The 26,034-nt window shown below is 35.5% G+C and overlaps 1 protein-coding gene and 1 long non-coding RNA gene across 8 annotated transcripts in view; both read right to left on the bottom strand.

Moving 5' to 3' along the window:
* IMMP2L (inner mitochondrial membrane peptidase subunit 2) overlaps positions 1 to 26,034 on the bottom strand; it is a 464,509-nt gene that overhangs the window by 341,723 nt on the left and 96,752 nt on the right. The window lies entirely within an intron of this gene.
* LOC310882345 overlaps positions 1 to 26,034 on the bottom strand; it is a 108,444-nt gene that overhangs the window by 2,404 nt on the left and 80,006 nt on the right. For both annotated transcript variants that reach the window (XR_014572898.1, XR_014572899.1), the window contains exon 2: positions 1 to 26,034. This exon is cut by the window's left edge and continues 2,404 nt beyond it; it is cut by the window's right edge. This is a non-coding gene — a long non-coding RNA (uncharacterized lncRNA).

The raw sequence follows: 26,034 nt of genomic DNA, 5'->3' as shown, positions 1-26,034 counted from the left end.
TCTTGATATTCAAAGCACAGCAAAAATAAACAGATCTGGAGTAATTTACACTGATAGGACTGAATATAGCTGCTTGTCAGATTTGTATCTCCTGTCCCTTTTTAGTTATCTTAAACTGTAAAGCTCTATTTTCTAGTGGGATTATTACCTCAGACCAATAATGAGTATTTTTAACTTGAAATGATACTTAACAATGTGTTGTTTTTTTCTAAAAGTTAATTCTAAATCTTTTATCGTTAGTTCATATTTAGAACCAACTACACATACAGATGAAATGTACTGCAAGACAGTATTAAGCAGGATACTGTTGAATAAGTACATTGCTGAACTTTGTGATAGACTGCTTTAATGTCTTTTCAGGTTACAGCACTTAAAAGGCTCATAATACTCAACTACAGGATATGAAATATTCCTTTTGGAAACCACAACTTAAAAGACTTTTAATCATTTGATTTTCTTCTTGATACATATTCTTTTTTAACTACTCTTACTAATTGTCTCTCCTATGCAGTTTGAGGACAGCAAAATATAGCAAAAACTACATGAAAAAGCTATTTCACAGATGACAACATTCTTTGAAGCAACTGCTACAGAAGCAGCTTATTGTTGTATGCAAAGTAAAACAAATCTGTCTTCATGGAGGACTGTCAGAATACACAATAACTTACTGACTAGATAGCTGATGACTCTAACATATTGACATTTTGTAGCAACCGCATAAATCACATTGTGCTCATCTAGAAATTGGCTAGTTCTGTATCAATGAAAACTTTTCATCTCATCTGGTGTTTTATAAATTGGTTGTGGATTCTTCAAATCAGAAGATACATCTTCCATTCAAAGAAAAGTAAAAATAATCTGAGGCATTTTTTCAGATAAAAGAGATATGCTCCAATTATTACAAATACATGAAAGTTTAAAATCATTTAATGCATCTACCACTCTTAAAACCACCTCTTTCTTACACAATTTTTGCCTGTACAGCTCCTCTTGAGAGTAAGAACTGACAAAGGTAGTTTTAGTGTAACAAAATGGCTTCACTATGGCCACGACTGTAAGTGCACAGTGTTATAAACCCTTCTGCACGGAGAGCCCAGGAGCCAGAAGGCATCAGGTAATAAGGAGAGTGCTGAGTACTAAAACATCTCTATGGCCCTGATAACAGCTCCTCTGAGAAACTTGTGAATTACCTCAAATACACTCATTCCAGCACTCCTGGCCCAGGACAACACGTAGTACTGCTGCTCCTCTGATGACCACAACACTATTAGCACACACTGCTTAAGCCAGGAGGTGAAGTTCTCTAGAATGGAAAGGAAATGGAGCAGACATGGCCCATTCTTCGTTAAGCAAGCCTCTGGTTAGGAGCATGCTTGACACCTCTTGGATAAATGTAGGGAATGCTCTCCGGCAAGCACATCCCAGTGCATCTCTGAGAGGATGCTGTGCTACCACCTAAAAGTGAAAGTTAGTCACTTCCTTCACAGCTTCGAGGGGAAAATATGCATAATGCACTTGATTTAGCTTTCTTCTTGATCCCCTGAATCACCAGCATTTGGTACTTTAATAGTAATTAATGAAACAAATGCTAACAATAACACTAAGCTTCATCCTTTCAGCAAAGCTGTGAGAGAGATTTTTCTTTTTAATTTTCTTACAAGACATTAAGATAGCCTATTAGTAGACAAACACACGGAGCTTATTCCAAAGGGTAAAATAAGGATGTAATGATGAAAAAGAAAAGAGCAGAATGCACAGATGATAAAGACAAAATTGATTTAAAATATATTTAAAAAATAAGTTAATGAAATATATAGTGCTTTGCATTTTCTTGGAACTCTTGCAATTAGCCAATGTACCCCCAAAAACAAAAATCAAAGACAAAACCAATTTAGGATGGGAAATTGCCTAAGACATTGGTCAAGAGTCCTTCAAGTGGAAAAAAATACTAGAAGATTGGCAAACAAGTATTTCTCCAAGAATTTCAATGTTCAAATCTTCAAAGAGAAAAAAAAAATTGTCTTTAAATGATAAAACACTTACACTTTGAAATTCCAGTAAAATTCTGTTTTCATATGGCAAAATCAGAGCAACACTTCATTTTTTGTTCATTCAAGAAGACCGCATGTAAACATAAAACTTTGTCTATTTTAAAGAATTCCAAACATATATTTTAAAACTCTGAGCCCAAATATGAGGAGAAATGCTTTGATTCAAAATATTTTCTTCTCCTCAGCATCTGATGACAATAATGAAAGGCCTGCACCATAAATGGGATATAGAGTTCACAGACTGCTGAAGGGTATCAAGGATGAGAACACAAGATAGAGAATGTAAAGTACTGAAACCTGTGAACAGATCTAGTGGAGATCTGCGTTCAGAAAGGCCTAAGAAAATGTAAACTGCCAGTCACAAACCTTAAGTGTTCAATAAAAGGAACTAAATAAAGAGGAAAAAGCGATAGAGTACACTAGAAAATTGTGCCATGAATCAAGAATATGGCTGAACATGTCAAACATAGCACTAAATCTGTATAGATGAGGAAAGAAAGGAAAGGTTGGACCATGTCAAAAAAAAAGAGCTTCACATTTATAGAGACAAAACAGTGATTATGAAAGTTTTTTGGGATACAGTGATTATCCGTTACGCTCTTGTTCTTTAATTCCAAAGTAATTCTTTCTGGTTGGCAAGTCCCCAGAATAGCATTCTTTAACCCAGCTGAACAGAGTGATTTATTGACTAACATCACATGTTTATCTACATTTCTGCCTATGTTTTTAGTAGTCTTTCATTTGTGCTAAATTTTTGCTCTTAATGGTTATATGTTTTTTTTCAGGTAATAGATGCAGAAGCTAACGTAGTGGAGACCTAAGCCCATTAACTCTAAAGCCACTAGAGACATTTGCAGAGACTAAATAAAGGTTTAAAAACCCTGCTCCTGATTACATGAACATGATCTAACACATCAAACCAATACCCACTGAGATGTGCTGTTTTTTTCAGTGAACAACGTAAAAGGAATTTGTTTGCTGTAATAGCTATTAAATTATTTTTAAGTAAAAATTAATGAAAAAGGCATGTCGTTCTGCAAAACAGACTGATTTAGGTCACGTATAAATTACACATTGCCACTTTCACAGCATCTCACAAAATACGATAATGCAAATTCAAATAACCCAGTGCATTTATTTGCACAGTCACCCATTTTGTTATTGTTTATAGCAACCTGATTTGATTCACAGTAATTCAGGCAGCACAGATTTCAAATTACTCAGAAATATTCAGTTTTAATACACTCACATTCTTTTGCCCAGCAAAAGCTTACTCTTTGGGGATTTTACTGAAGCAATTCTGAAGTTATTCTACAAGGCAAATGCTTTAAAGTTTGCTATCTCCTTTTCACCCCACTGATCTACTTCTTCCTGAATTAAAAACACATTATGTCTTTGTTTATACCAGTTCATGCATTTCCATAAAAAGCTAAATGAGTACAGTGAGAACAAAATGCACATGTACTCATTTTTTCCAGATTATTTTCCTGCTCATCAAACCACACTTAACCCCCATTTTTCTAACTAACACTTTTAAAATGCTCTGCATTTTTAAAAGAATGCAGATAAATGGATTGCTTCAGTGGTAATATGCACCAAATCCAAACAAACCAAACAGATAGCCTCATTTAAAAATCGGAAAACAGAAGCTACTATTCAGCTGGTTTACTCTCCACTTTGGAGGCAGGATTACATTGAGTTTTACTGTAAAAAAATGGAAATCACTACATCTCTAGAACTCTCCTTTCTTAAAAATTCTTCAATTGCTAAAAGGTCTCTTCATAAACCAAGGAAGGAAGGAAGGAAGGAAGGAAGGAAGGAAGGAAGGAAGGAAGAATAAATTCAATTCTTCTTCTAGTGAATCTGCATGACTGTTGTTTCCTTGTTGTTTCTTCTGCCAGTTTAAAAGCTTTGAAATCTGTGTGGCCTACTTTCCTTGCCACTTCAGGCAAGATTCATGTCATGTACTTTGGCCATGTCTGTATCTCAGCTAGTCCCTTTGTGCTTTCTTTATACCGAACGAAAAGAAAATGGTCACTTTTAGGACCTAATTAGTGTAAATTATTTCAGATTCCAATTTCATCTGGGAGTCCACATTCCTCTCCATTGACTGTAACAGAAGTCGAAACAACAAGTTTAGCTTTAGACACCTCCTTTTGGCCAAATGAATCGTGGGCTTCCAATCCTTCCACATGCCCAACTATACGTATTCTTGTGTAACAAAACCCCGTTTACTGACATTGCTGCACGGTCAGTGCAGTAACATGCTTCCAAATGCTGTACAGGATGGGAACAGTCCAACAGTGGTGTGGTTTGCTTTGTCCTGCCTGTACGTTGTGGTTTCTGCTATTACATCAGATAGACTGACTTCAACAAAATTCGGCTAGACCTAGGGCTAGCACTTTCATCTCCTTATTTCTTCTGTTTCCAGAATTTGATTAAAAGCTGGTGTGTTATTGATTTGATGCCTTTTTTGACACCCTCTTTAAAAGGCAACCTGTTTTGTTTCCCTTTAGATTAGTTCCACCCTCTGAGGTATCCTGCACTTAGGCTAGAGAATCCGCAAACGCAGGAATGTCACCCGGAGCCACATGCTCTTCTGTGCCTGTTAGCTTTTCTTACAGCTCCACAGTTCAAAAACTGTCTTGCAATCTTCTTGATTTGAAGTGCCAACAGCTTAGTTTCTGTGTGATTTAAATGAGGTCCCCCTTTCTCTTACATATGTGCCCTTTATTTAGGACAGTCCTTCACAAAATGTTTCCTTCACAAAATGTTAAAAATCCTGGGTTTATGAGTTTAAACACTGGGTTTATGAGTAGAGTTAACAGCCAAAAGCAGTATCTTTATATTTCTTTCCAAATCTCTAGACTTTTTTTTTTTTTTTTTTTGGATGGGCTGCTTTTGGACTCATTTACAATAAAACAATTATTTAATTCCCAAGGCCGCATTTTCTAATCCCTTTGCAGGACATAGAAGGTTATCTACTACCCCTCAGAGACTGTAAGACTGTTACTAACAAGCATTTCAAATTAAAATTGCTGTTATTTTGCAATTAATAAACTGAAATAAATTACCAATACCTCTAATTCCCAGAAACCAGAGATGAGGATGTTCAAGCACACTGCAGCACTTGTTTTCTGAACATCTCTTTGGTAACACTGGATTCAAAGACCAGCTTTAAAACAAACAAATACTTCTTCCCAGAGCCAGGAACAAAAATAGAAGAGCTTTTTTTTTTTTTTTTTTTTGCCTAATTCCCAATAGAGATGGTACAGCTATACTTGTTTAAAGTATTAATGCTTCACAGAGATTAAAGACACCACCTTCTCTCCATCAGTATGTAAAGCACTTGCACACTATCATTTGCAGTTTTGTCTACTTGACATCTCCTAGTTTCAGACACCGAAAACACAAAACCAAGGGACAAAATCTTTGTTTGCACTGATATTCTAAGCTTGAGGTGCACCAGAAATAAACCTGGCATTCTTCCAGTTTATTTCAATCTGATTACACTAGGGAAAATGGACTTGGTTTTTAGCATCCTAATAATTCCCAGAAGAATAAAAAAAAAAAAACCCTCTCTAAATGAATTGCTGGTAACAAAAGTCACTACGCAAGGTCAAAAAATATTGCTGACCACATATGGAAACGCTGTAAGAAGATGCACAAAGAAAGTGACCCTGGTGATATTTTTCACTTTCCTGCTTTGAGAAATCTCTTTGGAGGATCAGACTGTAAGTATTTAGAATTATTCTACCTGCACACTGAAATATATGTAATGCAATTGATTTCAGCCAAGTTGCATGGAGAAAATGATCTGTTACTTTCTTTCTACACATACACCATTGCATTTCTATCCTAACTTATATACATTAATTCCAGTGTTAGACCTTTCTTGAGTATAAAGTGTCAATAAGCAACAGGGGGTGGACTTTATTATTTTCTTCCTAAGTTGTTTCTGGAGAGAAGCCATAGATTTCCTGAAAAGAAAGCTCAACTTCACTGTAGGAAGACCCAACACTACAAACCCAGAGCATACATAATCTTTGCAAACAGAAGTGAGCCTAAGAGAGTGACTGTGATGACCTATTCATGATAGCATGGGTTAGGCAGCTTTAACTTCCATTATTACCCATTCCTAATCCTTTTATACATAAAACTTCTGGAGTTTCTTCCAGCCAGAGGTTAAATAGAAGAACATGGCTTCTACAATACAATAGTTTCTCTCTCACATATAAATTTGAAACAAGCCCTACTGCAGCTGTTGGCCAATTTCTTGTTAAATTTTTGTTAAATTGAGAAGTTGTTAATTTCTTGTTAAGTTCTTGTTAAATTACAGGCATTGGAAGCTGTAACTTCTCACTCGTCCATTGCCTGTCATGGAAAGAAGTGCGTATCCAGGGCTTCCTATGCTCACCTCAGAGGCTGTGATCTCTTCTTGAGCAGCTAATGGATGTTACACGTGATTTTCCTCTGGAACTGGCAGAGATCTTTCAGAAACCCATGGTACATGCAAAAGCTTTCAAGAATCATCATACTGTTTCTTTTTTTTTTTTTTTTCCAAAGAACAGAGACTGGTCCATGGCCACACAGTCCTAGTAAATACCTACTAGAAAGGAAGCCTTTGGTCTCCTAACCCTGCACTGCCGAGATGGCAGTATTTTGAGAAAGCAGCAACATGCATTTTATGTAAGAAATGCAACCGTTCAGTGAGCAAAATATGTAAAAGGCTGTTGCTGGAGAACAATCTCTCTTCTCATTTAACACTAAAAAGGCCTTCAGGAGAATCTAAATGCAACGCCTTCTGTTGCCCTTTGATCTTAACAATAGCTTGTGACCTGTTGTGATGGCTGATTATTTAAGTCACGCATTTTTGGTTAATCTTCTTTATTCAGTTTAGTTCCTATGAGCTAATACATGATGTTCTATTCTCTAGTTCCATTTCTTTACACCCCTTCATAATTTAGTTGCTTCATATGCTGTGGAAAATTCAACAGGCTGGAAAAAACATCATGAATATTTCTAGGCTACAGAGCAATATGCCTAATGAGAAACTTAAATTGCAGTTTCTCAAAAACTAACATATGTAGAACTAAAAGTCCCTGTCAGTGTGTAGCTATAATTGTACTCTGCTCACTTATAGAGCTGCCTAATTAGTCATTAATCACATTGGCAGAATGCATCCCCTATCTCTCAGAATCAAATATGACACAGCAAAATATTTTAGGTTTGTGTTGCTAACTATACATTTTTGACATATTGAATATTCCAGGAATACAGCCATCAGAGACGAAGAAATTCTGGTCTAATTTGAAATCTTCTGGCAAGATGGAAAACTTCAGAATGAATCTTTTTCTTGTCTCCCATCCATATTAACTGATAAAAATCTCCAGCAAAGTTGAGCTCAGACTGTTCACAATTAGAAACAGGATCTCTACATGCTATTTCTTTTCTTTGGATACTAAATAGCATAATGAAGAAATCAGCGTGAATGCTTATGTCTGGTATCTAGCAGGGCTAAGTAATTTGGGGAGTACTGGGAAGTGGAGACTGGCTGATGGGTTTAATTTGGACTTGTTTTTACACTAATTTAAAGTAAATTTAGCTAAATTGTTTTGACACAAATCTAAATGTTTCATTTTCAAAATGTTTATTTTTTTTTTTCAGAACCTCTTACTGTTTTGGTATAAACTGTTACACAAATAAAGATTCACACATCATATCAATTTCCTGAAAGATGCAATTGTAATGAATAAAATCCTTGTCCAGTAGCTCTTCGTTTTGAAGAAGTATGATTTATAGACTGAGACTGTGAAGTTCTGAATAATTTAGATATGTGACAGAACCCAAGCTTCCAGTAAATGGTGGCCAAGAAGCTCTTTGCCGTGAGACATAAATCATAACACCTTATTTACAACAGTGTTTCCAGTACTGCCAAATCTCCTGTACTTTCAGGGTCCCACGTACAGTCAGGATTTTTCATACATCTGTACTAGGCACATGAGAGCTAGTAATACTTGCAAAATGCATAGTCCCTGTAGATTTAGTAGACAGTAAAAGGGATCCTACTCCAAAAGCTTTCCCTTGGCTTCCCACAGGCCAGTGGCATGCATTTACCACACGCAAATGTCCTTCTCTTCCTTATAGGCCACCTAATTGGTAAGCTTTGCCAACAGTCTAAGCCTGAAGCCTCACTCCCTTCACACAGCTTGAATAGCATTAAAAGAGCAGAACAAGGATGACAGTCTTCTCCATACATACTTTTACTTGCATGAAACATTTAAAAGACTTGTCAGGCTAGAATTCTAGTTATTTGTGATGATTTTTGAATACCTTTGTGGGAAAATAATTTTTTACAGACTTTTAAAAAAGACATAATACCTCTTACTGCAGATATGCATATATGGATTATTACATACAAGAAAAATCAAGAGTCACAACAGAATCAGCACTGGTTATATGATGTGATGTGTGTTTGTGCTAACAGCTAACTGATGCAGACAAGTCAAAAGGCCTCTCAGATGTTATCTTACAGACCTGTGAAAGGTCCATGAAGTTATCACAGAATCATAAACATTGGAAAAGACCTCCAAGATCATCTGGTCCAACCGTCCCCCCACCACCACTGTCACCCACTAAACCATGTCCCTTAAGCACCACGTCCAACCTTTCCTTAAACACCCCCAGGGACGGTGACTCCACCACCTCCCTGTAACACTGAAAGGATAAGTAAGGACCAACTGTTCCCTCTCTTTTTTAGAGTAAAAAATGAGAAAGCATCAAATGAACCTGAGACAAAGCCAAATTCAAAACAGACAAATCAACAGTGTTTCTTCCTGTCAGGTTTACAACCCCTTGTCTAAATATAACTCAATATTTATCTAAAGATAACTCACTGTTTATATTTTTTCAATGGGAAATGGACACGGTAATGGAAAGTAATCTATTGAGGAGTCCAGACAGGAGCCACAAGCAGCTCAGGAAACACCTAAACTGCAGTTAATTGGAGGGCAAATACTGGCAGAGAGTATCACCAAAGAACAGCAAAACATCCATGCTGAGTCAGACCAACAGGATCTGACCCATCATGCTATCTCCAGGATTTATTTTCCCAAGATGGTTTTGGAAAACTATAAGAACAGGGGAAACAGAGCATTTGACAATATGCTTTTGCCCACTGGTTTACCTCAAAATCAGCATTTTTACATATTTGACTTTATCCTTTTGAAGGATAAAATAAAATTGTAAATAAAAGCGTAGGCAGTAGATGTAGAAAAAACACGGATTTACACAATCTTACAAGGATGTTCTCTGTCTGATTCTCTATTCTTTTGCTGAGAATTCATAACACTTGCTTTGCCTTTATGACTGCTGTTGAGCATCAAGTTTTCAAAGAATTACATGTCATAATCCCAAAGTTTCACTGCCATGTGACAATCATCAACTAGAACCCCATCATTTTATATATGGAGCTAAGATTCGTTTTTTCCCAAAGCATACCATTTTATATTTACCAATAATGATCTTCGTTTGCTGTTTTATTTGCCAGATATTCAATTCAATAAAGTACTCTGGCAAATTCTCACTGTCGGTGCCATCTTAGTCACCTTAATTTATTTATTAGTAAGTCAACAGCAAATTGCTCACTTTTTTTTCCCCCATATGATTTGTGAATATTTTGAAAAATCTACATTAAATAAAGGTCTTACAAACTTCGCTGGAAACCAAACCATCATGCATGCTTTTTAATCAAGTATTTATGGATGTTTCTTTCACAACAGCCACGCTTGCTTTTCCAAAAACATATTGCACTTATCCATTCATTCACTGATTCTATTATCCATTCAGTTTTCACTAATTTGGCCATGTAAGTACTTCTCCTGGTCATCTCTGAAACCATGCTTACTTTCTTTTTCAAACTGCAGCCATATTTGCTACTCGCAGTCCTCAAATTGTAAAGTAGTTTCAAGGAAGACAAATCCTCACTGAAGACCATCAGAAAAATGAGTACTGTGCATTCTAACCCCAACTTCAAATGCTTTCATATGGTAAGAGTTTTTGTTTTGCAATCATTGATTAAACAAAATGAAGGAGGCGATCGAATGTTTTCCTCAGAATTACAGAAACAGGACAGATAGATCCAAAAAGTGGCTTATTTTCATACTCAATTTCCTCAGTCTGTATTTCTGCCCAAAGATTATGTCAGACATTTGTAATAACTGCATAAAAGCTGTGCATTAATGAGCAGCCTTTTCAGTCATTTATAGGACAGCTAATATTTTAGCCTATGAAATCATTATGTAAATTAAACTAATTTCCACTGCAGCCATTCGACTTCAAACAGCTGCACAGAACAGGATTTTCCCTTTTATAAAGAAATCTGCATGCCATTGCACTTTGTATCACAGTTTTATAGCACCAGCACTGTCCTTTACTGGAACAAGACAGACCTTCAAACCTTGGTCCATATTTTAGGTGCTGCTGTGACGCTCACCTTACCATCTGTTCACATTAATCTCATGAACAAATCCGCTCAAAAGCATGCCAAGTACAGACAGTTTTGCAGTAAAAACATATTCATAATTAGGGGCAGAAAGAAGCACCTGATCAACAGAAATTGTGCAGTTCTGTATACATCTAGAGTCAGTCACCTTTAAGCTTGTAACTGAGTCTTTCTTCTTTTGAAAATACCTGCTCAACAAATAATTACTTTGCTCCATTAGCACAGTGAGTACTCTGACCAAATTCCTCTGCAGAGGCAGAGCCAGGTTCCTTCTCTCTGTTTCCTTCTCCTCCCCAACATCCGCTACAGCAAACAAGCAGAACAAGCTACATTTTGGGAAGGAATAATACAATACTATTATTTAATGGATACAATGGAAATAAACATAAGGAAGTAGGGGCATTCTCCACACCAAAACAATGGAGGACAAAGGGATTTGAGCAGCACAGAAGAGAGGGAATGGTGAAAAAGAGGGCTCCTGTCCTCCCAGCCCTTTAGGAGCCACAGTCCTTCTTGCCCCCCAAACATCCTTAAGATTTACCCTTCCTAGATTTCCTTTTCTCCTACCCAGTATCCACTCAGCAAATGTTAAAAAAAAAAGTGATTTTTATCTATGTCTCAAAACTCTTGAATCTCTTCTAACTATACATATTCAGTGGCTACAAAAATTGTCTTTATAGATGAAAAATGGGGAGAAACAGGTAATTTTATGAATATACCCAAGTTGAAAGATAAGCAGGAACCAAAAAGCTCAGTGAACGATGACTCATTTTTCATCTAACAAAGTTATTAGTCTATTAACTTAAAAAAAAAATCATTTTAAATTGAAAATCAAGACATATGGTAGAAAAATATGACTAAGCAGACACCCATATATGGGCACAAGCATGTGTTAAATATTGGTTATATTTGGCAGAGGCATAGATTTCAGCACCTTGCATTCAGCCAGATGGATGAACACAAACAGGTGCAAATTAGAAAGCCGGACAATATAATGCCCAAGCCACATCCAGAGATCATATGAATAGGCACAATGGAAATTCTCTATCTTCAGCTGAAAAATCACCTCTCAGCATTTATTATTAAATGACATATTTTGTATTAATTCTGATGGATTCTCAAAACTTTGTAGCACCTTAAATTTTTTAATTACAGAACAACAGAATGACAAGCATATTTGACAGGAAAAAGGAGTTCTTAAAACACAAAGTGCATATATATACAAAGAGGCTAAATCTCCATGCAAATCATGATTAGAAATAATGCTGAAGTTTTACTACATGTGCAGATTATGTTGTTCTTTAGAACAGTGATTTAGCTGACCTTCAGTTTGAACAGTATGACCAGCTTGTAGTTTCTGAAAGTATGTAATGGTAATCAAATGCAGACACTCAGGAAACTCACCTGTTCTCTCACACAGACAAAAATCACCTCTTCTCTTTCTTATAGTTGGTCTCAAAAAGGAGAAAAAAATAAAATCAGTCTTAGCACCTGGGATTTTTACAAAGACTTTTTGGAGAAACGTCCTAATTTTCTGGGTATCCAGTGGAGAAAAACAGATCTTGAAACTCAAAGGCATGAAAAACATCTTCAGAAAAAGTAGGTGAATAAATGGCTCCTCCACAGCCTTACAGTTAGTTTCAAATGCTATAGCAAGCACATACAACAACAATTACAACAAAAAAAAACATAATAAGATGTAAAGGATAAAGATTCACTCATTCCATTAGGTTCCATTACGAAACAAATCATTCAAAAGCAATAAATGGCATTTAGGAAATATAGCTATTAAAAGGGATCTAATAATCAGAAACTAGATTATTACCCTAAATTAAAGTATTAAGAGGATGCAAATAATGTTAACAGAATTACTTTTCTTAAAATGTTAATCCACTATTTCATTCATGAGATCAGATATTAGTGTTCCATATTAAAATGCATTTAATAGAGACAATAGGACTGAAACAATTTTTTAGAGTGGAAAATGGCTCCAAAATATATCACAACACTTTTTTCCAACCCAGACGTTAAATTTGCACCTATGATGGTGCAACAGATTGCTAAATAATAGTGCACTATGCATCTCACCAAGAAAATACGGAGATGATGATGACTGGCAAGCACACACTTCAGGCTGCTGCCTCCTAGGTTCATTTTGCATAGCAGGGAAAATCATTTCATTTTGGAAAAGACAATATTACTTACAACACTATTAATTAAGACACTTCAACGGAGAAAAAGAAGCCTCTAATTCAATAAGTTACTTGTGGACTATGACAAGATATGTTGCACGGGTAAGACAAATGAAGAAGACTAATAAAAACACAATAAATTAAGCAAAGTCCTCATAGTAAAAAGACCATTCTAGTTGGTGCATGGCATTGCTTTCTTGAGATCTTGTGTAAAGAGATAAGTCTTTCACTCAACCCTGATCGTTGCTTGGTAAGCAACAAGTGCCCTTCACCTGTATGCTCTGTCCTGTTTTTGGAAAGAAACAAAGGAGTCAAACCTAGTAAAAAGGAAAGAGTTTCTTATCCAACACCTCAATAAGTTTTGATGGCAAACTACACATTTGCCACTATGAACAGAGACAATATTAAGACAAAAATCACCCTGACATTTATCAGTTGGGAAAGGGTAAAAGGTGGTGTGATTTTAAAATATAGTACTTGGATTTGAAGTTAGTTTAAATTGCATCAGTGCCAGTGAAAAAAAATAAATAAATAAGCAACACAAGCACTGAAATTATGTTCATCTATTTTTCTTTCTCAGTGAACAGTACTAGCCTGTACTCACAATCAACAATTTCAAAACTTTTCAGAAATAAGAAAAACTTAGATTTCATAGCATAGCTGTACAGCCATGCCAAAAAGGATGGCACATTTGCTGCAGGTTTTAAGGCACCCTACAGTCCTGAAAAGAGCTCTCTAATTCATGTTCGTGAAATGAATGCTGCCTAACATATTTCTAAAATGGGCCTATGCTCATTGTGGGTCTCAGATAGGTCAACAGACAAGGCCACATTAAAACTACTTCTACATCATCTATCTTTATCCATTTGGCCAGCAAACTCAATCACAGTTCAGAAGGATGATGACTCAAAATATTTCATTTAGAAATAGCACTCACTCCAAATCATTTTAGAAAGTAATCTATACAATAAAAATAAAGGTCAAATGCCAATTACTATTACATGCGATTTATAATGTTATGTTTTAAAAGAAGGGATTAAAATAGACTCGATTTATTTGTGATAGCTTTTCTCAATATGCATGAATAGAAGGATAATTATAATCAGCAGCACCAGGCCCCAAAAGGGCCACTGTGAAAAGCCCTGTACAACAGCAGGAACATCTCTGTCCAGAGAGTTTATAACGCAAATGCTGTTTTTCTTTGTGAATGAAATATAGTGAAGAAGGGGAAAAAAAGGAGAAAAAAAAAAAAAGGATTTAGATTGCTATGGATCACTCTTGGCTAAAGATGCTTTAAACATCCCCTGGTAGTTTCTAGAAACAGCAAGCTCAAATTGATTCAATCTAGCACCTGTCAGTGAAGGTATTTCACTCCTAAGTGAGTCCATAAAAGAGACTACTATGATTCAAATATTTGTTTGATCTGTGTCCAAAATTATGTCCCCATGTATGTGTGGTTGACAGCGTTTTACTCTTCAAGCCCAGCAAGCAGGATACAAGTGATTAACTGAAGTTATTAATCTAGATTTGTCACTGTCTCTTTTAAATGTCCTGCTCCACACCGATGTGAGAAGTTATCTGAAGCTCTACCACGCTACCATTTGCTGCTGCGAAGGGACTATAATTAGCTTGTAAATTGTTTTAATTTGTTTGATTAGCCTCAACAAAAAGCAGGTCATCTGAAATATTTCTTCTCTGTTTGATACCTAAATTACTTTCTCCTTAGGACCATTAGAGACAGCATGTACAGTGACACCTATTGCCTAATTGTAAAATCCAGCCTTTATAACCTCTACCATTCAGGCTAGAATTTTCCACGTTGGCTGTCCATTAAAAGATGATTTTTTCTTCTTAAGTTTCCAATTACAATTGCTCAACTATTGCTGAAAAACAAGTAGAAGTAGAATATATTATTCTGGCAATACTACAAAGCTCTTACAACTATTTCATTGAGAGGTTTTAATGACACTTTGTTTTGAACCAGAATCTTCGAGTTTGTCAGGAGATTAAATTTCTGTGAAGTGATAGCTCCTTCTGAGCCAACACAAGCCTGTTTAAATTCTGGAAAGGGACAAACCTTTGAAGACTGCTTTTTGTTTGTAGTCTGTTGAGGTCATCTACATTATTCTATGACAAGCTGGTTTATACTGAGCAGATTCAATCCTCCCATAGAGCTAGCAAATTTCATCTGCCCCCAAAGGAAAACTGGGCACGTTTACCAGCTTGTCTCATCTCCTAATTAAACCAACCACGCCAGAAACTGACTAGAAGTTTCAATATTTTCTGTGAATCCTACACTGAATGCAGCGTGTAGCATGCTAGGCAATTGGTATCATGATCTGTTTCAGAGCTATCAAGCATGCAAGCTTCTTCCTGCAATCACTCCCCATGCCTGGTATTATGCAGATGATGATGCAGACGTTCGTTATGAGAACTTCAATTAAGCAGACTGTCTCTCCTGTACTTTCAATAGCTCTACCAAAAGCATTTAGGGAAGTCAGAGAAAATAGAACTAGCTGGTCTTGCTGGGAGCTGAAAACAAAAGCAGACTAAGTAATAATCTAGGGCAACGGAGGGGAGATAACAGAAAAACAGGATGAGACGGACACACAGAAAATTGTCTTTGCAACTCTGCGTATTGCTTTTTGGAACAGAACCTGTGTTTGAAGACTATAAAAACCAGCCTTATGTCACAATTTCCAGTGCAAGCTGCTAGCAAAGTTGATGTCTCATCCCTCTGTACTGTTGGCTATATAGAGCCTAATGCTAGCTTACCATTACTAAATAGTCTGGTATTCCTCAAACATGAGAAAAACGAGTAACTAAAACATCAGCTTGTATTTGCATGCACTTTCCATTACTCCTATTACTCCATAATCCTTTAATACACAGTAACATTGCAACAGTTGTTTTGCTCTCCTCGTTATTTATCTGTGCTCTCGAAAATAAACAGAATACATAACAAATATCAAAGAGGCACATCACTGTGTCTCCCTATTATTTCAAACAATAATGTCAATTTGCTTAACTGATTAGCACATTAGTCATTTGTTTAGACAATTAGGGTAGCAAAATACTTCTTTATAAAGAATGTCTTTTTCATTTAAATAATGAAAGCATTGCAATTCTGAGTCTCTTTCTTAACCACATCCAGCTTCTTTTAGTCTTCGATGCTACCTGATTTTGCTGAAATATCTGTTTCCCAAAGAGACTTCATCTTTATTTCTTTCCCAGACCAATCTGAAGCTTATGTCTTTCTAAACTATCCTGCATCTTTGCATCACTTCAGAGGCTTCTGCTTATTGAAAAATGCAATGCCCCAGTAATTTCATTCTAAGTTTTGAGGGAGTATTCCCACATCTCCAGCCATTCCCGTTATCATTGTAAGGCTGTTTTGCAGACCTACATTTTCAGGATGTATCTGTTCAGGATGATGATATGTCAAGATTAATCCGGAGCTGTAATACTAAGTACACACACTATCTGTAAAGGATTTTGTTATCTTTTGAAAAGATCACGCTTGCTTGCAGGTCTGATTGATGGGAGGTTTGTTTCCTTTTACAGGGAAAAAAATAATCAGATCTTGGACTAGGAACAACCACTGCTCGTATCAGAGGCACTTCATTGGCCTATGTTCCAGAAAATTGAGATGAAAGTTAATTTATGTCAGGGGAATACTGAGACAATGTGACCAAATCAAAGTTTTTTTCAGCTTTCACTGTTCCAACAAGAAATTATTGAAATACACTTACTTTGTACTGATACCATATCGTATTGAAATTGTCAAAAAGAAAAATAGAACGGATTGTTTCTGGAGCTTAGAGGGACTTTGTCACAGGGAGTTTTCTGAGAACAAGTTAAATCAGTGCTGACTATGCTAATTCTACTTTGACAAACACCTGAGGGACACAGGGATGAGATGCTATCACTGTAGCCAGGAAAAAGCTGGGCACCCAGAATTACATGCTTCTACAACATGAAGTACTATCAGTGTGTGTGTGCTCAATCTACGTGCCCAACAGAAGTCCAGAAACATCCAGAGAACAGGGAGTTTTGCTGCCCCTGCTTATCAAACTGGACACAAAGCTGCTGACTGCTCATCCTTCCTTCTGCATGTAGGTCTCTTGCAGTGCGTCCCCAGTGGCCCAATTTCACAGCTTAGATGAAGGATTCTCCCCATAGCAGCGGTTAGAGCACTCGGATGAGTTACACAAAGCCATTTTAGTTAAATAAAGCAGAGTTTGCCTCCTGGGCAACTATGCTAACAAATAAGCTACTATGCTGAAGCAGTTAAAACCTCCTCTTCCAGCTACCTACTACTACAGAAGATTTCAGGTTCTTTGCAGTGCAATCACCCAGTTACAGTGATCTCCACATGAAGTAAACATGCTCAACGTTTCAAATAATTTATGAGTCTTCTGTGATTTCATACCATTCTCGCTCTGAAGTCCCAGCCTTTCTGAGAATGTTAATGACTTCGAATCACCTACCTTTCACGCTACAGCTCTTAATTCTTTTGGTAACAAAAATGAGAGACCCTTATTGAAGGAAATTGAACTCCATCAGTACCGTGGTCCCAGTTTTTTCTTTCTTTTAGTATTCCTCATTGTCCCCCACCAGCAGTTTGCCTAAGAGCATTATGCCCTTTTATCTTATTTTTTTAAAGGAATTGCGACTGGTTCACAGAAGCATTCAAGAAAAAAAACTGCAATAAGATGAATTCAGCTAGTAGTACAGTTACATAGTTAGCCAGTGTTATGTGTTACTACCAGTTTCTGATGCTAGTCTGATTGCTCCTGCGATTCAACTATATTTTGTTTGAGTGATTGTAATTTCAGGACTGATAGACATTTCTAATAACTATTGAGGATGTCCTGCCTTGCAGCTATCTAAATGAATTTCTATTGCAATCATGCTGCTGTAAGTCAGCCTTGCTAGAGCACCTCCCGGCCTTCCAAATCTAAGTAGCCGAAATGACATTGTGTCTTCTGCAAATTTGCTATCTCTCTGCACATCTTCCATTTTCTAGCTAATAATAGCACATTAAGCAATGTGAATCTTAGCAAAGAACTGAAGTACACTGCACAACTAATATAAAAATCAAACAGATTTCTGCTGCCTGCTTTCCTTCTGTCAGAGACTGCCCAATTGAGAAACCTTGCTTCTTCCCTATGATCTTTGCTTCTATCAAGCCTTTTCTTTAGAAAAGCAGGAAAAAATACTAAAATATAGTAACAGACATCCTTCGTGCAAATTTCCTCATCTCCTTTCCAACTCATTTTGGAACTGATTAAATGTTTTCCTTCTGACATTTCTTTCCAGCTATTATAGCAGTAAACATGAGAAACACTACTGACAGCTTAATTATTACTGAACAGCTTGATTTTCTTGGAATAGCTGTTAAGATAAGCCTTCCTCCTTATCATAGACCTTCTCACCACTCAAGCCTGCTTACAGCGAAAAAAATCTCCTAGACTGTTCCCATAAAGCTAAGATATAGTGTGCAAGTTTAAAAATGTGAAGAAAAGAAGTTCTGAAGTTTCAGAATCCTCCTGGAGTCACAGAATTTTAGGACACGGTGAATAGTTTTAACAATGTTTTTTAAACTATAGAAATGTAAATTTAACTCTCCCCAGGACAAAAATTGTAATCTTATCAGGGATCTTACATACATAATATCATTCACTGTTAATATGCTTTTTATTATTTAGTACTCTTGGGTAAAGTTTTAAATTCTCACAACTGGAAACAGAATCTGATAAATATAATAATGTGTATCTCTGCCTTTAGAGTTTACTCTCTATGCCAGACTAATACCAGTTAGGTCAAAAATAAAACTGTGGTTATAGCTGTGAAGATTTAAGGATGTAAACAAGTCAGAGTTTGGAGGAAGAAGTACTATCTTTTTTTAAACAAGATCATATAGCTGTGCTGTTTGCATTTAAGACCTGGGTCTGTGTACCCAAAAGCCTGCCTGCCTTTTTTTTTTTTTTTTTTCTAGCTGACAAAACTTATTACCGCTCTTTATAAATCTTGCCTTCCTGATAGGGGAAAATAAAAAAAAGAGAGAGAGAGAGAGAACAAGACTTGGAGCACAGTTCAGAAGAGTTTAGGTTCAGAAAACTTCACAAACTAACAACACACTTCTGAATGTATTTGCTCCCAGTTGCTTTAAGAGAATAAGCCTGTGTTCCTTGTTAAATGAACAGTGCAAGTCGGGAAACAGAGGTTCCTTACATCCCTTTCTTATAAATCATGGTGGAAGTAGAAAATCTTCCAAAACTTAAAATATAAAATTTTGATGTAATTATCTTTTTAAAATATTATTGGTATACTAGGGGTTTTACAGGCTGAAAAGGACGTAAAGAAACTGCAAGACCAGTAAGAGATAGTATTCAGAGTGGAAGAAAGAACATTAAAATGTTGTGTTAACTCAGACGTGTAAATGGACTTAAAATTTATACCCACAGGTGACAATTTTGTAAATTATTCATATGCATCAGAAAATTTACAGGAGGGATCTGAAGGTACGGAACAAAACTGCTTTGCAGATAGACTGAAAAACATACATAAAAGAGTAGGAAAGAAGATACGGAACATTAGGACTAATAAATGCTAACCTTGAAAATGAATGTCTAGGAAATGATGGCACTCAGGAGCTTGTACAGAGGATTGCTTGCCTTCACTAAAATATGAGCAACGAGACAAGATGGGGAACAGGGTAACTGAAATAAAGCAACTGGTAAGAAATACTTTTTTAGATGAAGAAGAAAAAAGAACAAAGTCAGTTAAAAATTGGCTGAGGCAATGTGTTTTTCAGACACAATATACCCATGGCACTTTACAACTCAGTATAATTTACTGTTGCAAAAATTACTTTTTTGAAGTAACTATTTTGTAATTTCATATCATTTGAATCTCTGTGGGTTTTCTTATTTCTTACAGGAAAGAGTGTACTTAACTGTAAAAAAATAACATTATTATGGGTGTTCAGCTGTAGTGCCTTACAAATAGATGAGCAAAATCTGACAAAACTGTTCTACAGATTTGGTTTCTACAGTATTGTAAGCAGTCATGTCCCTTTATAGCATGTCGAGCAGGAATGGGCTCCAGTGACTTACAATAGAAACTCTTATTTTGATTACACTGGTATTAATTATACAACACTATAGCTCCTCTGAGATCAATAGAATTATTCTAGCTTGGTAAAATATTTGACTATCTTTCACTGCTGAGAAGCATTGCAGAAGTGTAATAATTAAATTAACAAATTGGAAGGACTGCCAAGTACTTAGCATGATCTATGTTTATGGATAAGAGTGAATGAAATGATAAGATTAAAAAGTAATTTCCCTTTTTAATCTGAGACCTTCTGTCATACATGGAAACAAGAACATGTTTGCAAATTCAATCCCAGTCTGAGCAAGTCACAACGTTGCAGTTTTTGCTGTTGTAAACACAAGGTAATTTCCACCCACCATCCTTTCCTATTTCATTACTGTCTGGGTATTATTGTGGACACACTTTGCCTCTTATTGCTGTCAAATCTAAATCACTTCTTCATAACTAAAATTCATGTTAGGAAAGGGAAAAAGAAGCGATCCTAAAATATTGTACCTTAAAGTTGCTGAAAATAAACTTGTTCTTAAAAATACTTCGACTGCAATGCTTTTTCGCTTTTTTGTCATTTTGCAGTTACACATTTGTTTTGACTATATATATGTTTTGATCTTCTTTTTTTCTTCTCGTGTTTTCATAAATGATTAAAATGCAGTAGTGGTGAACCGTGACCAATGTTGTAAGAATTCAGTAAATTGGGAAGTTTAAAATGACACAATGCAAAGTGTTAATGGTGGGCTTTTGTTTTTTGTATTTCTCAGTTGAACAATTTGTTTCCATTCTTCCAGTTTATTTGGTGAATAAGCTACAGTGTACTGCTGCAAGTGGAGATGCCACAAAGTTGTGACTTTTAAAATCTTGCAAACTGACACCATAAACAGCACTTCTCTCATTTTTCCCCATTTAATACAACATAAGCATTCTAGTATTTTGTGCCTGTTTTTGTCCCCAAAGATCTTCTCCTAACCCTTCATACACAGGGCATTAATAATTTCCAGGGCCAGGGAATAGCTTATGACCTTACCATCAAAAAGCAAACTATAAGCATGTAGTGGTTTTTCTCCCTCACAGCTCTAATGAGAACACAAAGACCTTTGATTCCAATGAGTTACTCTTGGTCCCAGTCCTGCAGCCCTTTCCCTAGTATCTCAACCTTGCTTTGGACAAATACAAGCTTCCTATCTGTTTTGAAGGTGAAATAGAATAGAAATAGAAATAGAACGTTTTCTTCTTCTCTTTCCTATATTTTTCAGGACAGAATATTGTGGCTTTTGCAACAGTAATGATGGAAAAACTCATTACTCAAAAGATAATCCCTTGCCTCCATTTCTACTACTCTTTCCCAGTGAGCAGATCCAGTGTATGTTATCCTTGTCGTACTTCTATTTGGTGACAGAGATTTAATTCCCATTTAATTTCATCCATTTCCAAAGATCTTTGCAGAGACAAAACTGTGACATCACCTGTTATATCACTGTCCATTTAGTACGTATTTTCTGCCAGAATAAAGAAATTACTACGTTAGTAAGTGCTACTTAAGTAACACTTGTTGAACAGGCACTTCTATTCAACAGGGAGCAAATAACTGTGCTTCTCAATTTTTAATTACAAGTAAAGGAATTCAACTTTTAGCTGTGTATCTAATACACTGTGTAATTGTTTATGATGTTAAACACCTCAAAAATGATACCCTTTCAAGTAAAATTGAATTATTGCAATCGATTATCCCAGAAAGAAGAAAAAGTTGCACAACTAGAATTTCTTTCTGAGAATTGTCCTAGAAAATTCCATATTGGCTCCTGACTTTAAGTGATGATATTTCACTTCACAAATGGAAAGAATTACAAAGCAAATAAAGGCTTTATCTTTTTAGAGTGTCGATCACAGAAATCCATCAAGAATGACCACAGCTATTTCACTGAATCATGTTTTACATTAAAGAGAAAAAGCTCTGTGAAAGCATAGGTTATTTTTCTATCTCAAAATGTTTCCCTATTTTATGAGTAAGCAGCATTATAGAGTACCAATTACAAAAGCGTCAATAGGAGTAGTAAACAAGAAGTCATCCAGTCCTGGTTTCCAATAATCCTGAAATACTGACCTAATAGAAAAGGGTGAAGTTAAATCTGTATTAAGTGCTTGATGTTTTGAAAAATGAAAGATAAACCGTCCTGTTATCTCCACACGGAGATGAAGGATGTAAACATATAGAGGCTATTCCAGTTTGCTCCCTGTTATAGCACTTGAAACAACAAAGTCATATTACAATCAGAACACATTAAAGAAAAACGTTGTCCATGACCCTGGAGGCATTTTCATACCTGTATTGATCTTTTCTACCAATTTCAATGACTCTGGGCAGCAGTTGCTGCAAATTATATCCTTCTTATCCAGACCACCACAAAGGTAGCTTAAGGTATTTCCCCTTGTACAGGGGCGTTTCCGGCTTTGATATCTACCTGATTAGCATGACCATTTCTGTATTTTACTAACTACGTGAAACACGCTGAATATAAAAATCATTTGGAATATTTGGAAACAGTCTCTGATATCTTGGTCTGAATTATTTTATGAACAAACTTCCGATGACGAGTATAGTATCTCGATGTAATAAAAGTATTAGAAATGGAGACTAAAACTAATTAACATTTCACAGGAGAAAAACCCAACAATCAATTACTGAATGCAGTAGGACTAGATTAACACAGAAACTGCCCCCTATCTTCTTCAGTCTCCCAAAAAAGAAGTGTCCCACAGTCTATACGACAAAGCAGCTGGGTAAATGAAGACTTAGCTTCCACGCAGAAATCTGGATATGACTGAGCTCAAAACAAGAAATGGAAAGTAAATTTTCCATTACAGTTGATTCCCTTTAAGAAACCAAAAAGCAGCAATTCTTGGTGTTTATACGTGTGCATACCCTTCATTTTCTCCCTACTGTTTTTAAAAGTAATATGAACAAAGTCAGGCTCTTCTTTGTGTACAACGACAAGTTTTGTTAATAGTTTCTACAGACTTTGAGATTGGCATTAACACCATTGGACTGATGCTCCTATACTGCTAACAACTGCTCACTGATTTAAGACATCTACAATATTCAGGTAAACAAAAGTGCATCACGTTGTTAGCCTTACATGTTAACTCTAACAGCTTTGTTTGATTCACATAAAATTAAGACTGAGAAGGCTATCACTGCACTTTAAAATGTATTAGGCGGGAAGATAGTAGGAAAGAACTATTTCAGCTGAAAGACAGTAGTAACAGCAGAATAAATAAATATGCACAGCCTCTATGTATGTATGTATGAAAGTCAACTGGTCATTGATATATTTAGGCTAAAATTACAGATTCTTATCCTGGAAGAGATGAGATTCTGGAACAGCCTTCCAGTTAAACCACCGGGTAAACAAAGTTATAAAAAATACTATCGTGTGTGACAGTTTGTAATGGGAGGTTACTGGATGAAGCGACGCAGGAATTATTGATTTCTTCTTTCCTCTCTTAATAGTCATACTGTTTACTGCAAAAAAATGGAGAGAAAACTCCTTTAATTCTAGATTTCATCAGGATTTTAAAGAAAAGCGTATTTTGAATTATTCAAAAAAAAAAAAAAGATTAGTAGTACTTTTCAATAAAGCCAACTTTCAGGTAAAAGAATCTTCAAAAATGCACTGGAAATGTTGACTATAAATTCACTACTTTCTAAATTAATAGAATACCTAAGAAACTTCCAAGTGAAATCAGAGTCTCAGCTTCAATAGAGGGAGAGTTTCTTTCCTGGAGGAAACAGTGTATCAAAAGAAAAAGAAAAAAATATACTTTACAGAAGGAATACATGTAGAAATAAGATGCACTTATTGAGGAAGTGCACATTTGTTCTTAGATTGATTCCAAACGAATGAGATCCAACACATAAAATGCTTTAAAATGTTAGAATTCCTCCAGCTTAAAACATTCATGACATGTCAGTCTGAAAGCTTCTATTGTATTCTATTCTTCTTCAATATAGATTTTTTTTCAAATTTTAACTAAAAATATTATGTAATAACAAAAATCAGTTCCAAGATCCTATTGCTGAACATCACCTATTCTGGCTACTGACTGCAAGACTAGGTTTTAGATTATCATAGCATCTTAATCAGTAATTGGTATAAGGCAGCATGCAGTCTTCACATCTAAGTTTACAGTCTAAATATTGCCACATAATTTTTTTTTCTATGAAATTACTTCACAGGGGAAGAACAATTTACTGAAACACAAAGCACTTAGTATGATGTTTTATACTAGATAATGTGACACTGCTGCCATTCCAAAACCACATAAACAATCTCTAAAACATACCCCATAGGACAGTCAATGTCCTCTCAGGAGCCAGAAACATGACTAGGTTCTAAAATCTTGACTGCTTTTTTACAATCTACAGAAGACTTTTCCAAACCTAGTCAAAAAAAAAAAAAGCAAATGGACTATAGGCCAAAATTTCTGTATATCTATATTTAATTCATTTTAGTTTCCAGTTATCAATTTTTCTATATTTAAGCTCTCTTTCTATTTGAAGATATATTTTTCTCCAATCTCATTACTTTTTTGGCAGGAACATTGCCTAGAGCATTCTGGAGTTCTGCAGATTCTTAACACCACAATTCCTTGCAAAATCTCTACATAGCAGATACAATTCTAGCAGAAAAAAGTGCAAAAGAAAAATCAGTAAAAAAAGAAAAATCTCCTCTTGACTTTTCCAAAACCAATGTTCTTTGAGCTTACTTTGTCCCATTTGGCCAAAAGTGGAAGTTTGTAATGGGGCTCAAAGGTACACTTTTCATTGGAAAAAAAATGTGGAGTTTCAGCAGCCAATTGCTTCAGTTACTTTTTCATGTAACAAACAAGATCCTTTGAGGAAAAAATAAATTAAAAAAAAAAAAAACAACTAGAAGAAGTCATTTAAAAGTTACAGAATTTATATACATGGCTGATGAAACAGTAAGAGAAGGAAACTTTAGTTATAATCCTCCTTTTCCCCAAACTCAACTCCAACGCATGGAAAACTAACAAGCATTATAGAAAATTAAACACCAGAGGCAGGGAATAGGAAAGTTTATGTTAAACTGCAAAGAATTGCAAAGGATTTGTTAAAGAACATATGAAAAGAATTTGAAATATTCTCTCTCTTGATATCACTTCCACTGTACGAAAGAAAATGGTATTATGAATCACCAGCATGGAGAATGAGTGAATGAATGAACTACTTCTGATTTCTCTCAACTAATCTTCTTATAATATCATCCCACAAAAAGAAAATTACTTAGTATTCATGAGAAAAGAACATCATAAACACTGTACGTTATAACTTCATAAAAGAACTTCACAAAGCCAAAATAAGTTCTTCAATAGTAATAAAAAAGTATTCTTAAAAAAATATATTCTTCATTTCTGCAAATTGTTTTGCAGAGACAACAGAACATCATTCCAGAGAAAGCCTAATTTGTAAACAGCATTGGAGAGAATAAGGGACTTCAAGAGGTCTACAAATTAATACTTATGCTCCAAAACAGGTGCAACTTTACCTATAGTGTTCTTGATAAATGAATTCTTATACATCCCCAAAGACAGAGGATCTTTAATGTCCTTAGTCAATATAAACCAGTGTTTTACTTTACTGTAAAAAATGTTATTCTAGTTTTGTTTTTCTCCCTGATATCCACCCTAAAAATCCCCCACTCTTATCTAAATATACAGTTCGAAAAGCAACCATAATTGAGATAATTATGCTTGAGTTCACTGATTATAAATGGGTGCATTGTTAATTAAATTACGAATTAAAAAAAAAAAACAGTTAATAGATGATTCTCACAGTTTCATCTGCAAATTATCCTAGATAGTAACGTCTCATTTCTTTGTGAGATTTTCTTAAATTTAGCACCAAAGCATTACAAGAAAATATCATAAATTATTTCCTAGTTATAACACACAGCATGTATATACATTACCTCTAAGAAACTACTACATACAAGAATTACAGAATTCACACCTTCTTTAAAAAGAATAATTATTAACATCCAAAGAAAGTATAGTTAACAGAAAGAATAGGTAAACTCTTGAAACAAAAAAAAATACTCTGAGTATCATATTATATATTTTGTGGACCAAGAACAAATTACAAAATACTTTT

This window comes from Anser anser (genome assembly GCF_964211835.1).
Source record: "Anser anser genome assembly, chromosome: 1".
In the NCBI taxonomy this organism is placed as follows: Eukaryota; Metazoa; Chordata; class Aves; order Anseriformes; family Anatidae; genus Anser; species Anser anser.
This window is presented reverse-complemented; position numbering and strand designations above follow the sequence as displayed.